The sequence below is a fragment of the Bos taurus genome, chromosome 14 (assembly GCF_002263795.3).
Source record: "Bos taurus isolate L1 Dominette 01449 registration number 42190680 breed Hereford chromosome 14, ARS-UCD2.0, whole genome shotgun sequence".
Lineage (NCBI taxonomy): Eukaryota > Metazoa > Chordata > Mammalia > Artiodactyla > Bovidae > Bos > Bos taurus.
Window position 1 is genome coordinate 26,298,002 of NC_037341.1, and position 16,649 is coordinate 26,314,650.

General features: G+C 49.1%; 1 protein-coding gene across 2 annotated transcripts in view; it reads left to right on the forward strand.

The window, feature by feature from the left end:
* The window catches only part of CHD7 (chromodomain helicase DNA binding protein 7), a 190,619-nt gene continuing 173,970 nt past the window's right edge, over positions 1–16,649 (forward strand). For both annotated transcript variants that reach the window (XM_025001824.2, XM_059874422.1), the window contains exon 1: positions 1–347. The gene's annotated coding sequence lies outside the window, so the exon portion shown is untranslated. The remainder of the gene's footprint in view (positions 348–16,649) is intronic.

Here is a 16,649-nt window from a genome sequence, read left to right on the forward strand (position 1 = left end):
GCGCAGGCGCTGGCGTGCTGGGGCCGCGGCGGCGGCGGCGGCGGCGGCGGCAGCGGTGGCGGCGGCGGCGGCGCGGGGGTTGAGCCGCGGTAGTGCGGACGCGCTCGTGCTCGGGAACTATCGGATTAAACTTGAATCGAGTGAAATTACACAAAGGAGCGCCGCGGAGGAGGCGGCCCGGGGACCCGGAGACCCTGAAACTCGCCAGAGCCCCGTTCGCCCCCGGCCAACTCCGCGCCCGAGGATCCAGCCCCCTGGCCGCGGCCGCCGAGCCAACTCCGGAGCCCGCTCTGCGTTTTGTCCCCCCCTCGGCACCGGGCGGCGGAGGAGCCCGCCCGCCCGCCCCGGTAAGCGCGAGAGTTCGCCGGGCGCCTCCGGGAGGGGCGGCAGCGGCAGGAAATCGCTCCGGGCGGGGGCCGGGGCCGCGCGAGGAGTTGGGAGCGAGGAGTTGGGCGTGTGCGGGGCGAGGGGCGAGGGCGGGCGGGGGCCGGGGCCGGGCGCAGGAGCGCAGCGCCGCCGCCGCGGGGCCCGAACCCGCGCCCCGAGCGCCGCCCGGCGCCCCAACTTTTGCCTGCGTCCGCGGGGCTGGCGGCGGCGGGGGCGCGCGGTCCGGCCGAGGGTCACTTCCTCGCATGTAAATGGCTTTTTGTTGTGCTGCCGGCCGTGGGGGGGGGACGGGGGACAGGAGGGAGCGTGTCTGCGCGCGGGGGAGCGCGAGCGCGTTTCCTCCCGCCGGCGCCGAGCACGAGTTGCCGGCTCCATTCGGAAGAAAAAGGAAGGAGGAAAAGTTGGGCTGCAACTCCAGTGCGAGTGGGCGATGGGCGCGCGGGCGCGGGGCGGCTGAGCGGCGGCGGCTCGGGGACGGCGGCGACCCCCGCCCCCCGCCCGGGACCGACCACGCCGCGCTCGCCGGGAGCGGCGGCCGCACCGGCGCGAACAAAGTGCGTCCCTCCCGGCGGCGGCGGCGCCGGCCCGCGCGGGGACGGCCACCGGGCGAGGTGGGTCGGCGGCGGGGAAAGTGCGCGGGGCGCCGCGTGGGGCGGGGGCGGCGCGAACACGCGGCTCGGGGGGCGTCCCGAGTCCGGCCCGTGCCGGCCGCGGGCGCGGAGTTGCGAGCCCGGAGCCGGGGGGCTCCCGGGGCTCCCCAAGTTCGCGAGGAGGAGAAGAAAGGGAGCGGGGCTGGGGCGGGCGCGGGGCGGCGCGGCGAGGAGAGGACCCCACCTTGCCGAGCTGGCCGGGCCAACGGCGGCGGCGGCGGCTGCATAATAGCGACTTTAAGCCCCCGGAGGCAACTCGGCTCCCCCACCCCTGAGCCTCCCGGGGGTCAGCGCCCGCGGGGGGGGGGGTCACTAGGTGGCCCCCGAGGTGGCTCGGGTGCCTCTGTCCCCGCAGAGATCCGCGGCTCGGAGCGTGAATGGTCGAGGTGGCTGGAGGCCAAGCGGTCAGCGGGGAGAGGAAGGAGGGCGGCGGGGGACGCGTTGTTTGTTTGGTCGGCACCGGGGACGGGGCTCGCCGGGGGTGCAGGGGCGCGGGCACCCGGTGGTCTGCCGTGCGGGGCGGCCGCGTCGGCGCGGGGCGAGCGCCGCCCGGGGGAGGGGGGAGGGCGGCGATCCCGGGCGCGGGGGTGGAGGTGGGGGGGTCGGGAGGCTCCGGGGAAGGAGCCGCCGGCCCCGAGCAGCCATCATTACCGAGCCGCCTTTCTCCGGATGGCTGCGCCTCGAGGAGCCCCGCGCCGTGGGAGCGCACCCCGAACTCCCGGCCGGCCGCCCGCTTTGTGAGCGCCCCCGGGGAGCGGCCGGGCGGGGAGTGCCTCTGCTACCCGGCGGCCGGTTTTCCCGGAGGTCACTTTTAGAGACTATTCACGCCTCGATTTTAAACTAGTTTTTTTCCCCCCCTCTTCTGAACAGACAATGGACAAAAGAAAAGTGGCAACCCACATGGAGAGAGTTTCCTTTTGAATTGCTAGAATTAGATACACTATCCAGCTCGCCACTTGCTAAGTATACTTTCTAGTTTCCCATTGTATATTACCTCGCCGTCGATTTAAAGAACTCATCTTGAAATGTGTCCATCCTCTGGGCTTGATTTCTCAGCTATATTAAATATTTTCATTTATTTCTAAAGGATTATGTGAAGGCCCTGATTTTTATTTTCAGAAAATTGTAATTCACGCTGTCTTTGCAGTGGGCAGCACCTTTCAAAGAGGTGGAGTGTGTGCTCCCCCCCCCCGCCCCCACACACACACCATCCCCCCAATTCTCTCCCGGTAAGGGGAGGGGGGAGTACTCCCTAAACGTAGTAATCAAATAGTTTAAAAAAAAAAAAAAGGCAAAACCAAACAAACTTCTCTTTATTTCCTCACAGATCTATTCTGACGATGGCAAAAAATAAATAAAAACTAAAAATCGTAGTGACTGTGATCTTAGCAGCATGGGAACCCGATTTATTCCTGTTAAAATTCCATTTAGGTAGTAGCAACGTGTGATCGTATGTAATTCTTATTTCAGAGATAACTCGAGCAGTGATTCTCCGAAGTTGAACCCTCCTCCCAGCCCCCGGAGTGCGACATCTGTCGCGGAGTGTTTTTGTCTTGCTGTTGCACAACAGAAGCCCTCCAGTCTTTACCCTAAAATGGCAGCTTTCATTCGACTGGGGCCCATTCATTGACAATGATAATAAAGAGGCTGAAAGCTAGATGCTTGGGGCACGGAGCAGGACTGGGTTTGCCTTTCTAGGTGCTAGTAAGTGGGAGACATTTTATGTCTTCCAGATTTGCTCAGGAAAAGTTTCTTTTTCCTGAAAAATCTGGAGTGTGGAAAAAAGTTACAAATGGAAGTAGAAAGGGACTTGTAGCAAATTTTAGAAACTTAAGTTTTCTTGTTTCACCAAATGGTGAAATTATGACATCCTCCCTTACCCCTTGGTAACCAGATCAAGGGAGGTAATGAATTTTTGTGAGGCTTGTAACAGGTGAATTTCATCACTATAACACCCAAGAATTGTTTTCTAGTACTTTAGACTTCATTATTTATAGTCTGCTGATATTTTCTATTTTTTTTTTCTCCCTCTGCGCAAGTCAGTAAATTGAAGCTTGGTGAATTCTAGGTTTTTCAGGATTCAAATTAGTTTCTTGGTAAGAAAAGAATAATAATAAAGGGACTAGTATATGAATTTTAAACTCTAATTATATTGGTTTAATCAGTGAAATTATTTTTGAGTCAGTTAAAATAATTGCTTCCTTTTCTGTGTCTTAAGATGGAAGTAAGGATAGAGAAGTCATTTATAGGTGATGGTGATAGTTAAAAACTCAAACATTATTTTCCTCTTTCGAGGAAAAAAATAACACTTTTTCTCCAAGTTGAGAATATATAAGTTGAGTTTAAAATAGCAGATCTTGTAACTTGGTTTTAAAACAGTACTTTCATAGATTCTCCTATACTTGGTCTAGTTGTTAATCACTTTGGCTTACAGGACTATTTCCAAAACTTTTCCAGCAGAGTATTGAGTTAAAATGAATACCATGGGGAGTATGTGTATAAAACTGTATCAAAGAAATGTTACCAGTTTTTCTTCATACAGATGCAGTCAATAATTTATTACCTATAGTATATTTTTTAAGCCATTAGGTCAAAAGAAAAAAACGCATTTTCATCTATGAGAAAATATAGTCAGAGTACTTAGGTATACATGCCATGTAACCCGTGAGAGCAATCTCAGTGCCAAGGTTAGAGTAGGCATTTCAAACCTTGATGGAAAGCATTTTATTCCCTGTGCTTAAGAAAGTTGGCTTGTCATACGGCCACCATTCGTTTGGTTACTTTGGATTCAGCAATCACTAGTGAGTTTTCAGTGTGTAAAAAGACAAATAAAAGGCAATGCTTTCTCAGAGGGTTCACCATTTAGTAGGAGAGAGCCTTTTAAAGGTACACAGATACTCACATTTAACTTTTAAGGTCCACTTTGGAGGTAATAGTTATTCATCTTTTATTATCCATACATGGCCATCTTATAAACATCTAAATAAGGCATCACAAGAATAAAAATGCTTAGTCAGGGCTGAGCATTTCAAAAATGACTGACTTCAAAAAATGACCCTTAAGATTTCAGCTTTGAAATAAAATGATTCCAGTATTCAGATGGTTTCTGATGTAAACAGACTATCACTTGGATAGATCACATAGCTAAATTCACTGGAGGTAGGAAGGGACATTTGGGGATGATGTTAGGAACGTACTGGCCCTATGTGATTCTTTAATCGTCTTTTTCATTCACAAGGAAACATTTGTATATCTTTAAAAGGGTATTCTTTTTATGCCTTTTTAGAAACTGAGAATTTTGCGTTGTATCTTACCAGGTTTCTCAAACCATTATGGTTTTAGCAGTCTGGAAGATAAAATTTTCCTTTTTCTCTGGAAAACTTTATTATTCTTAGTTTTTTGTTTTTTGTTTTTTTTTTAAAATCTGATTTTCAAAGATGATGGATGATGTTAAAATATAAAAGAAATTGGGAATAAATGATCACTTAATTTTTCTACCAAAAAAAAAAAAAATGACGATGTAGTGATTTAATCTGGATATTACTCAGATTGGGTTGCAATTATGGCAGAAGCCCATAGCTGATCTTGGTGGTAGTTAAGAGTGGGGAAAGTAATTAAAAACACTACTGCCATTCTTTTATATTTAAATTCTATCAGTATATTAAAACTCTTAAATGAAACCACACCTGTGTGATAAAAATAATAAACAGGAAAGCCCAATGATACTGTCAAGTAGAAATTCATCTTGTGATCATTAGTGAATCTTTGGATATTTAGAGCATGAGGACCTTGGAGAGCTAGTCGAACTTTCTCATTTTACAGATTAAGAAACTGAAGCCCAGAGAGATTAATTAAAGGAGCCGCCTCTGGCTGGCCACCCGCTTACTGCCGGGCAGTCTCGGTCACGGTTGTCTTGCTGGCGCCTAGCTGGGTGCTGCTGCAGGGGGATGCTGGGTTGGTCCTTGCTGGATAACAGAGCTGGTTCTAGAAGGGTCTAGCTCTCTTCCTACTTAGATCTGACTCAGAAGCACCTTTTGGCTTAACCCTGTAACCCACGCTACAGTAGCCTTTAAAGGTGTTCCTATATCGTCAATGTTGTGTTTGTCTCTATTGTGTAGTGGTTTGGAGGTTTTTGGGGTGTTGGGTGGGGGGAGGTATGATTACGTATCTAGAGAAAGGTACAGAAAAATTATCCCAAGATTTGATTACTGTTTTCCCTTAAGAAGCATGTATTCCTTATCATAATTAGATTCCTATACCTTTTAACTCATGTTAGGTGACTGCAAACATGATTGTGTTTTTCTTAGTGAAGTATTTTTGGAGGATTTTGTCTTGTTTTTACTTCGAAAAGTAAAAACTATCTTGTTAAAAATGAAAATAGCATAGAACAGTAATGAAGGATTACTGGGTAGGAGGAGGCTGACTGGTCCCTTGGCCCGTTTGCTTGTGACCACGTGGAATCAGAGATGCTTGCTGTCTTCCATGGGCCTTCTGGCCTCTCACTACTGCTGTAGGCTGTACTGCGCCAGGCTTGGCTCGAGTGGCTGGTGGCTGGGACTGTGATCGGTTTGCTGTTTCATCTGTTTTCTTGTTCATCGATTCAAGTATTTATTGGGTACCTGTTACCTACAAGGCACTGGGCTGTACCTGAGTTAGGAATATAATACACAAGAAGACATAGGAGACCCATGTGAAAAAGAAATAGAACTGCCGCGGTGTCATAGGTGCTATGTGCTGGATACCGGTAGGAGGGAAGATCACTTGTTAGCTCTTAGGAGTGGCCTCAGCACTGCCGTCCAAGTGGTGGTAGACGAAGGGGGCTCACCTGGAGGGTGGCAGCATGTCTGAGGTCTACGGAGAGCGGCCAGATGACGCCTAAGAGGTAGGCAGAGGCCAGCTTGGGCGGGGCTTATGGGATATGGAATTTGGGATTAGGAAGAAAAAAAAGCAACAGAGCCACTGATGAGCGCAGAGCAGTGCTTGACATGAGCAGGCTTGTGTTCTGCACACCGAATTGGCGGGTGCGGCGCTGGAGGGAGACTCAGGATGTTCCCCTGGTGGTGAAGGAGCAGTGGTTTGGACTGGACTGGTGACCGTAGGGAGGGGGAAGCGGAGAGGGGGAGAACTATTTAGGAGGCTCGCTGGATTGGACGTGAAGGTAGATTTGTTCTCAGGCAGAGGAATGGGTCAGGGAATGTAGGTTTTCTGGTGTGTTCCAGGCGTGACTGGCTGGCTGGTGATGCTGCTCACTGAGGTGGGGGGCACCTGGTGGGGCCAGGTCTGAGGAGGAAGTTCATGGGTTCTCATAGCGTGTGACTGAGGTGGCCAATAATGGACCATGAAACCGCCGTCTCAGCCTTCTTTCCATTGCTAGTGGCATTCTAAAACTTCCCAAAGCAGTCTGCTAGCTTCCCCCCAAAGATGGAGGTACACGGTGAGCCCACCAGGAGACCTGACAGAGAAGGGGAACTTTGTTACTTGCCTCCTGTATGGCACTCTGCTTGTTCCTTGTTGAAAAGGACTTTGCTTATTCAGAGAGGAGAACCCTCCAGTAAGCAGACTTTGCCGCATTTTGTTCTTCTGTCTCCACATTCCGGTGGCTGCTTTGTGTTGCTAGTTATGTCTTGGGATGAGGTCCTTGGTCTCCCAGCAGTAGCTGGTGGGTCTCATAGTTAGCTCTGGTTGAATTTTAGGAGCTGGTTGCAGCCACACATGGGTGTGGTAGAAATGAATACATTGCTCAGATAATTGTGGAGGGAAATACCATCCTTGGTCTGAACCCTTAACCTGCTCTGGGTGGGGAAGGAAGGAGTATGCATAAACTAGTTTAATGTATCTTAAAAGTCACTTTGCTCAATTATTATAAAAAGTTGTTGTTCAGTCTCTCAATTGTGTCTAAGTCTTCGCGATCCTGTGGACTGCAGCTTGCCGGGCTTCCCTGTTCTTTAGCGTTTCCCGGAGTTTGCTCAAACTAGCATGATTGGTAGCAAGTGAGAAGGCCATTTCCTTCTCCAGGGGATCTTCCCAACCCAGGGATTGAAACTGGGCCTCCTGCATTACAGGCAGATTCTTTACCATCTGAGCCACCAGGAAAGAGGTACTAATTAATAAATCCAGACGTGTTTTGAAGTTTCTGGGAAAAAGTATGAAAAGCCTGAACATTTATCTTGAAACAGTTTTTTTATTTTTTTTTGAGGGGATTGTTTGTATTTTATATGTGTGTGTGCACACCAGTTTATAGAGTAGTGATATTGTTGTTTAGTCTCTTAAGTTGTGTCTGACTCTTTTGTGACCCCATGGACTGTAGCCCACCAGGCTCCTCTGTCCATGGGATTTTCCAGGCAAGAATACTGGAGTGGATTGCCATTCCCTTCTCCAGGGGATCTTCCTGACCCAGGGATCAAACCCGAGTCTCCTGCAAGTCCAGTGTCGCCCGTTTATTTCTGTTACAGGTCCAGCTTTGGTCTTGATGTGGAAAGAGGTCCTTCCTGGGCCTCGTTGTCTTTGGTTGGGGTTCATTTCAAAGATGCTTTGCCTGACGCCGGTCCTCACAAGCCTTTTGGTACCATTGTGACTCCATCCCAGCTTCACCAGGGCCCGCCCCGACTCCTCTGGGGTGGGCATGATTGTCCTTTGCAGGATTTTCAGGGGCTTGCCTTAGCTGTAGGGGCTGCTCCATCTGCAGGTTTTGCTCTCTCCTCTAGCAGTCTTTAGGGATTGTTAGGATACGTTTAAACTTCAGGGGCAGTAATGTTCCCACGTGGTGAAATAATATAGAAATGCTGGGCATGCTGACTTCAGGTGGACTTGGCTGGCGACCCTACAATAGTTTTTATTTCTAACCCTAGTTCTTCCCCTGGTTAGTTTCAAACATTTCAAAAAACCTTTAAAAATACATTGTCTGGCTTGTTCCCATCAATGGTATATTGGTTTAAGAAACTGTTGGCCTTTCTAGAGGTGCATCCATGACATTGAATGTAGGGTTGTGCCATGTGGCCTCCAGTGGAAGAATAAAGGGGATGTTATTCCCCACTCCCAACCCCCACCCCAGCTTTAGCCTGTCTGTCCTCAGCATGGGGCGGGCAGAGAGCTGCAGCCACTGCACGGGGCCTGGGCAGCCACACCAAGCCTTTGTGCAGGGAAAGGCAGGGAGATAACATGTGTGCAGTTCTGACATGTCAGGGACTCTCCCTGGGATCCTCCACTCACACGTCAGAGATCTCTACACCGTATTTGTGGTTCATCTGATAAAACGGTACATGGTTCCTCAGTAATTAATTTTCCCCTCGTTCTTTGGCAAGTTAGAGACTGCTTTAAATGATTAAAGAGTCCACTTTGTTCTCTTTTTGTCCTTCTGAAAGAAGCCATAAACACTTCAGAGTTGGTCCTCTTGATATTTAAAACATAATTAGCAAAAGTACATATTATTTTAACACACGTAAAAAGAATGATCCTCTCTACCATGATTCTAAGCCAGCAAGTAGCAAGAAGCTTCTTACAGAATTACAAGCCTCCCTTGTTTTCCAAGCCAGGCCTGTCCTGGCACTAGGTGAAGAATAAAATCAATGGGAACACAGGTGTGCAATCAGCGTATGCCTTAGTTGTGATGTATTTTAAAGCCTGTGGGTCTAGAAATTACTTTATTTATGGATAGGACTAATAATGGATTGTAACTGTTAAGCCTGGATCTTCAAGGTGAACTTTTCTTTTTTAAACATCTCTCTCACTGTGTTTTATGTTCTTGTATTCTTGACCTTGTTTGTGCTTGGGATTTTGCTTTGGCCAATTGCAGGTGTATTGATCTTGTCAGAAAAATCATGCAGACTCATCTGGAGAATGTAAAAATTTTGATTAAATTAGGAAACTGTCTATTTTCTCTGTTAGCTGTGTGATCAACTGAAATAGTGCAGAAATAACCCAGCAGCATTAAAGATATCATTAATCACCATAACAACTAACTAGCAGTTGATTTTTGAGCATTTCCAATCACGTAGGGCTTCCCCTGGTGGCACAGTGGTAAAGAATCCTCCTGCCAATGCAGGAGACATGAATTCGACTCCTGGATCAAGAAGATCTGCTGGAGGAGCAAGTGGCAACCCACTCCAGTACTCTTGCCTGGGAAATCCCACAGATGGAGAAGCCTGGTGGGCTGTAGTCCATGGGGTCACAGAGCTGGATGCGACTGAACGTGCATGTCAGATAGGCATTTGCTAAGTGTTTTGGTTACTCATTAGAACAACTCTAGGACAGGGGTCCCCAACCCCTCTGGTCCTTAGCTTGTTAGGATCCGGGCCACATAGCAGGAAGTGAGTAGTGGGCCAGCCAGCAAAGCTTAACATGTTGCTCTCCATCACCTGCATTACTGCTGAGCCATCACCCCCACTCTCCGCCCAAGGTCCGTGGAAAAACTATCCTCTATGGAACCAGTCCCTGGTGCCAAAAAGGCTGGGGACCACTGCTCTAGGAAATAGAATGTTTACTCCCGTTTTACAGATTCAGAGACTTGGACTGAGGGGTTAAAAGTGTCCAGGACCACACATAACTCTAGTGCATGCTGGAGGAGGATTTTGTTTTTATATAGTATTTATTTTTATTTGGCCATGCTGGGTCTTCGTTGCAGTACATGGATCTTTGAACCTCATTGCCACACGCGGGATCTTTAGTTACAGCTTGCAGACTCTCAGTTGCAGCATGTGGGATCAAGTTCCCTGACCAGGGGTCGAACCCAGGATCCCTATTTTGGGAGCATGGAGACTTGGCCACTGGACCTCCAGGGAAGTCCCTGGAGGAGGATTTTGAAGTTCACCAGTCTCCAGAATCTGTATTCGTGATCCATCACCAGGTTCGTACCACTGCTGCCTTAATAGGTAAAAGTGCATTAGAAATGCCAGCAACGCCCTGTAATCCTGTGTCTCCTGTCTGCTCAGGCTTTTCCGGTCACATTTGCTCTTTTTGTGCCTGCTGTACTTGGGGTGGGGTGTGGGGGTGGGCGGCGCTGTATATTAATATCTTGGGATGTCTTGACTCCCAAGATGACTGGGTTCTATGCCTTTCAGCATCATACCCTTCCTGTCCCATGAAGACACCGAGAGGAGTTGTTCTCCAGCAAGTTTTATTCTGTGGTGGCTGAGAACTTGAGTTGTGGCATCAGACAGATCAGCTAAGTGAATCATGAAACTGGGAATAATAATACTCTCCACCAGCCAGGGTTAGGGCGGAAGGTGGCATGAGATGCTTCAGCTTCAGGCACTCAGTATAGCTTATGGCATATTTATTGAGGAGTTACTGGTAGCATTAGCTGACTCTTGGTCATTGAATTTATCAAACCATGTGCCTTGGTTTTATTTTTCACTTAAAAAAGTCCCCATAATCCTGAGTCATGAGAAGCCCACTGTGGAGTCCAGCTGCCTGGTTTGCCTCAGGAGTCGACATCAGATTTCACAGGTGTGTGCCTGTGTCCAGGTACAGCACTAGTCATTGTTCCCCTACACAGAGGGGACTTGGATATCCCAGGTGCTAACGATGCTGCCTTTGAGGGAGCAGTCTCTTCCTAGCCCTGGGGATTCCTTTTGCTGGCTGAGCCTTGGCTGTCTCGCCAGAGAACCAGTCATTTCTTCTTTTCCCCAAACCTGCAGTTCTCCAAAGACAGTGGGGATGTCACCAGTGGTGGGCATATTCCATCGGCTCTGGCGTGGACGAACCTTCCAGTGTAGACCAGAGAGGCACAGGGTGTTCTCAGAATCTGTAACTCTAGATCCTTGAGTCTCTGAACGTTGGAGTTAGCCCTCCCCTGCCTCAGATTCCGTCTCTTGCTTAAGAAGGAGACAAGAAAGGATCTAAACTGAGAGTAGCTTTGCGGTGGGGTCTGGGAGAAGAGTAGCCACTGTTAACAGAAAATGAGAAGGTTCCTTGCCTCTGGAAACATGAGGCCCCTGGAGGCGGCTTCCTTGGTATCCCACTGCTGTCAGGACTGGCACGACGGTGGGTGAGGTGGTGCATCGACGGCTTTCGTTTTACTTTATTCCATTTTATTTTCACTTAAAAGTGACTCTTAAGGGAAAATGAAATGCGGCAGAGTGGAAAGAGTTGGCAGACATGGGTGTGTGGAAGTTTCCCGTATTCTTTGGTCCCTACTACAGGGTTGAAAACTTGTAGAAGCCTCTTGAGTCACATGGCCTTTTAAGAGCTTGACCTCCATAGCTACCATCTATGGAGCGTGGGCTTCATGTGAGTTTGCATTTTGCTAACAACCTGTGTACTTACCTGAACTGTTGTCCCCAATGATGGAAGTAGGATTAATCAAAATGGTGAGGTGGGAACAGTAATTGTCATTTTGTAGGTTACAAAATGGAGACTTAGAGAATTAAACATGTATTTGTTTAATTCATGGTGCAGTTGGGACTCAAATCAGGACAGGTTCATTTAAGAGCCTGTAGTGTGAACCTCTCTGCAGAAAGTGCTTGGGATGGGTGGTCACAATGGAATGACCTCAGCCTGAGAAGGGCAGGACCAACGTCTATCAAGATGAGCACACCTGTGCTTTCGAGGCCCAGCTCCCCGAGCCACACTAAGAGGCCCAGAGCTGCTCATGAATGGCTTATAGTCAGGGGGTTGTCTTTTCCTCCTCACAAGTCATATCTTATCAATTGCGAACACTTTCCACCTAAAAGACACTCACTTATTGTGAGACTCACTAGTATTCCACCCTGTTTTTGTTTATCGGTCCAAAACGTGACCAACCACAGAGTATTCAGCTTGCTACAGAACTGGCTGTTTTTTTCCAGTGTTTATCCAAGATGTATTCATTCACATGGACTTCCCAGGTGGCGCAGTGTTAGAGAACCCACTTGCCAATCCGGGAGATTTTAGAAACACAGGTTCCATCCCTGTGTTGGGACGATCTCCTGGAAGAAGAAATGGCAACTCACTCCAGTATTCTTGCCTGGGAAACTTCATGGACAGAGGAGCCTGGTGGTCCGCGTGGTCCATCTGGTCACAAAGAGACATGCATGTGTGCACGCGTGCTAAGTTGCTTCAGTCATTTCTGATTCTTTGCCACCCTGTAGACTGTAGCCCACCAGGCTCCTCTGTCCATGGGATTCTTCAAGCAAGGACAGTGAAGTGGATTACCATGCCCTCGTCTAGGGGATCTTTCTGACCCAGGGATTGAACCCTTATCTCATGTCTCCTGCGTTGGCAGGCAGGTTCTTTACCACAAACCTCCAGTTAAAACTTGGGAAGTTTTACTATTTTTGGTGCACTTAAAAATTCAGTTTTGGGTTTTTTTTTTTTAATTGTGTTTTGTTTTATAGAGCTAGGTTTATCACCAGAATTAGCATTTTAAGGTTTCCATTTCCCCCTCTCATTAGAAGACAATTGAACAAAATCCAAGTTGGTATTGGAAGCAGATTTCACGCTCATAAGGAACTTCGTGGCTACTGTGGGCCGGTGAGAGCCATTCTGTTTAGCTGCCGAGGTCTGGCAGGAAAGGAGAACTGTCTGATGTCCGTCAGATGCTTAGTAGGGATGCACCCCTGTGACGCAGTCAGGTAATTTCCCACATGGTTCACCCTGTGGGTGGTGACACAGCTGTGCCTGGATTGCTAGCAGGCACGCATTGTCATCATAGACTAGCTGAGAAATCCGGTGTTTGTCTCCGTGTGAACAGAAGGAGATGTACTGCCTGAAGATCCTCACAGAAGCCTGGCTTTTGCTGATGGCATGGTGACATTGGGGACCGACGGTCAGTCTCTGACTGTATGTAGCTCAGGCTTTTCAGAACTTGAAGAAATGCCCGTATCACTGGTGTTATCCTTTACGGATCACTACCACCGTAATAATAACATTAAGAAGAAGAATATCCTCACTGGGCAAACCTGAAAATGACTCGACTACCTGTGCCTTCTCTAAACAAGACGGCTTGAGCCAGCTGTTGAATTTGGAACGTAATCTGATTTGTGTCACCCAGCAGCTCCAGGCTAGGGGTGAGAAAATGGGTCTGTTTATTCAAAGCATTATAGCATTCACTCATATCCTTATGAGATTTTCTTGTGTGTCTCTTAACTCTTCCAATATTCTGTTGTGTGAAAGGAACCCCCGCTTTTCCTTTCCTTATCGTTGTGAGACAGGTGCATAGAAGACTCAGGTCCCTCATTCCCAGGCAGAAAAGCTAACAAAGTACGTGGTGGATTTTAGGGAGGAGGGAGCAGTGGCATGCTGCTCCATCTTGCACCTTCTCAGCAATGTCCTCCCCTCCCTTCTACCCTCCAGGATTCACAGGTACAAGGTGGTTTTGCAGAAATAATATATCCATTGGTCTTTAAGGAAGAGGAGGTGATGAGCGGGACTGAGGTCGCTTTTTCATCTGTTTTCTCCAAGTGACCTGTAGAATGGGTCTGTTCACATGATCTTGAGGCTCTTATATAATTATTTCAAAAGTTCATCTGGTAAAAAGTGACGGGCACAGTAGATATCTATTGGGCCTTAGAATGAACACAGTTACCTGGTGGTATGTGCGTAATTAGTTGCTCAGTCGTGTCCGACTCTTTGCGACTCCTTGGACTGTAGCCTGCCAGGCTTCTCTGTCCATGGGATTTTCCAGGCAAGAATACTAGAGTGGGCTGCCATTTACTTCTCCAGGGGATCTTCGCCACCCAGGGATCAAACCCACATTTCCTGCATTGGCAGGCGGACCCTTTACCACTGAGCCACCTGGAAAGCCCCACAGTCACCTGTGCTGCTTGTTAAAGATGCAGGTTCTGGGAGTCCAGTGATTAGCCCTCTTCACTTTCACTGCCAGGTCTCAGGTTCGATCCCTGGTCAGGGAACTAAGATCCCACAAGCCTTGTGGCATGTTACAGCAACAACAATAACAACAGCAAAATGCAGATTCTTCAACCCTACATTGGTTTTATTCCTGGATTAAAATCTCTATGGGCCATCTAGAATCTGAATTTTTATCTCGGTGCTTTTGAAATACTCTAAAAGGCCTCACGTTTAGACCAGTATGTTAGTTATACAGTGAACGTACCATGGAAATACAGAACAGTTCAGAAAAATGGTAGCATATATTTTTACAGTATTTTTTGGAGCTTTGCAGGTAATGTTATTCTCTTATATGTGAGTGAGTGAAATGTAGCTGCTGTGTGGGATTCCAACTATATAAAGGGCAAAGATGGACACATGGTTGAGCTTGGGAGCATAGTCTACCTTAAAGGCAGTAAAAGGGATGGAGAACAACATGTGTTGTGTTTACTCATTAAATTGTATTTTCATTTCTGCCACAGAATAATTAAAAACTTGTTTTATGTGTAGTTCCAGCTTACATGGTATGATTAGTGGGTGGATTTAGGGGACTTCACCAGCGGTCCAGAGGTTATGACTCTGCCTTTCCAATGCAGAGGGGGTTGGGTTCAGTCCCTGGCTGGGGAACTAAGATCCTGCATGTGGCATGGCCAAAAAAAAAAATTAAAAAAGTATTAACAAAAAAAGTGAATGGATTATCACTATTTGGGGGCAGCCCGTTCCAAGATGGTGTTATTTCCAAGAGCAGCTCAGACGTGAACGGTGAGAGTCGGGTGGCAGGTCGTCTGGCGGCTGGACTTGGCAGCGTCCATCTCTGTGGGACCCCGGTACTCCTACGGGAGGTGATGGGAAGCGGCTCCCAGCTTTTTTCTCAGCCCTTCTCCTCCCTTCCTTTCCGATTTCTTCCTCACTGCCTGCCCCATCTTCTTGCCCCACCATCTCCCTGGACCTGGGTGGGAGGCTCCATCAGGGTCCTGGGCCTCCCCCGGCTCCTTGCTCCTCCTGCTGCTCCCTGAACACAGCCACTGTCCTGAAAGCGCCCATCTCGGCTCCTCTAGGGCTCAGCTCAGACCCACAGCTCCAGATCCTGTTTCCAGGTGATTAGGTCCTAAAACTTTATTTTTATTCCCAGTGTCTTCCCCCAAGCTTCTGTTCTTCATCTTCCCAACCTGTCTGAACCCGAAGTCTTCCCAACACCGCCTCCTTCCTGCACGAAGCCCTGGCCTCTCAGCCCCACGTTGCGCTCTGTGCCACCCCACATCCCGGCCACCTCTCAACCTCTGCAGTCTCCTCCGAGTTCAGGGGGCTCCACACCCTTGGGTCCTGGCGTCCTGGTTTCTTTGACCGCATTGCATCCTCACGACACTCGCCTGCCTGTTAGCACACAGCGCCAGGCCTGCTGAGCCCTGGCCGTCCTTGTCCTTTGCACTGGAGGAGACTGCCGCCTGCCCTCTCTGCTCCCAGCGTTCTCCTTCATTCATTCCCGGGGTAGCGGGCGCCCTGGTTGCGGGTCTGGAAGCTCCCAGGCTCCCGCAGAAGGGTCCTGCTCATCACCTTCGAGTTCAGTGGGCCTGATGGGTTTAAAGTCGAGACTATTGTGTGTGGGCGGGTGAGGTTTCCCTGTTCCTGTCCCCGCTGCCCCCTCCCCAGTGACAAGCGGTTCCAGCCGTACCTGGCTGTCCTCCAGCAGGTTCAGAACGTGAGTGGGAAGAGGAGGTGAGAATTCCTCCTCAGACCCCATTCCCATGTCCCTGGTGTCCAATCGGAGGGCCTCTTCCCTGGTTGCTGTGTTCTGATTAGGTACTTAAGATGCCCTTTGGTCTGTCTCATGATCTTTAGGTTAGCCAAGGAATGTCCATAAGATATAATCTTGTGTTGAGGAAAAACTATTAAACTGGCAACTGAAATCCTTTTATGGGGAGTCAGCTGTGCTTGAGCATGGCCTGAGGGACTGGGGGCTTTCAGAAATGGACCACCAAGTTCATGACAGTGAACTTTCCATACAGGCCTTCCCCAAGTCGGCTGTAGGAAGGACTTTAGTGAATGCAAAGACATGGCCTGTAAGGGCAGGGAATATTCAGCGGTGTTTCCAGTTCCCACCTCTATAGGGTAAACGGTGATTTCTGTGTGAGGTTGACTGTGAGGTCTTCTTGGGTTTTGGAAACGTGTATGTGTCTGGTAAAAGCTGTTCTTTTATTAACACCTTTCAAAAGATCGGTAAGAATTACAAGCACGCAAACTTAATATTCTTGCTGACTTTTGGGGATGACACTAATGTTTGCGAAGTGGTGCTCATGGAAAATTGTAACTGTGCCGAGTTCTGCAGGAGATCTAAAAATGCCGACCGTGGCTCCGAGATGCCGAGTCGCGCACCTGGGACATGGAGCAGGTCAGCACCGTGTGTAGTCAGGCGCTGAGGAGGTGTGGTGCTCTCAGTGGAGGGCTGGTAGTGGAGGAGGACATCAGCAGATGTGACCCGTGCTGCCTCGTGATAGGCTGGGAGGACTGAGAAATGACAGGAGCAGAATCACGGAGACACGGCGAGGCCAGGCCCCCAGAGCACGCTGCAGGGCTGGGCAGGGATTGCACCCTGAGGGAGAGGGGCACCCTGCTGCACACCCGCCCTCCTCCCACGCTCAGAGAGGGTCAGAGGTTGCTGGGAGGAGAGGGCAGGGGGTGGACAGACAGGGTTGAGGGTGGGCTGTGGTGAAATTGGTGAAATTGAAATTGTGGTGAAATTGGTGACATGCATTTGCACTAAGTGATGGAAATGGCATGGTTAGTTTGGCAATGTGTTAGGGTTGGTGG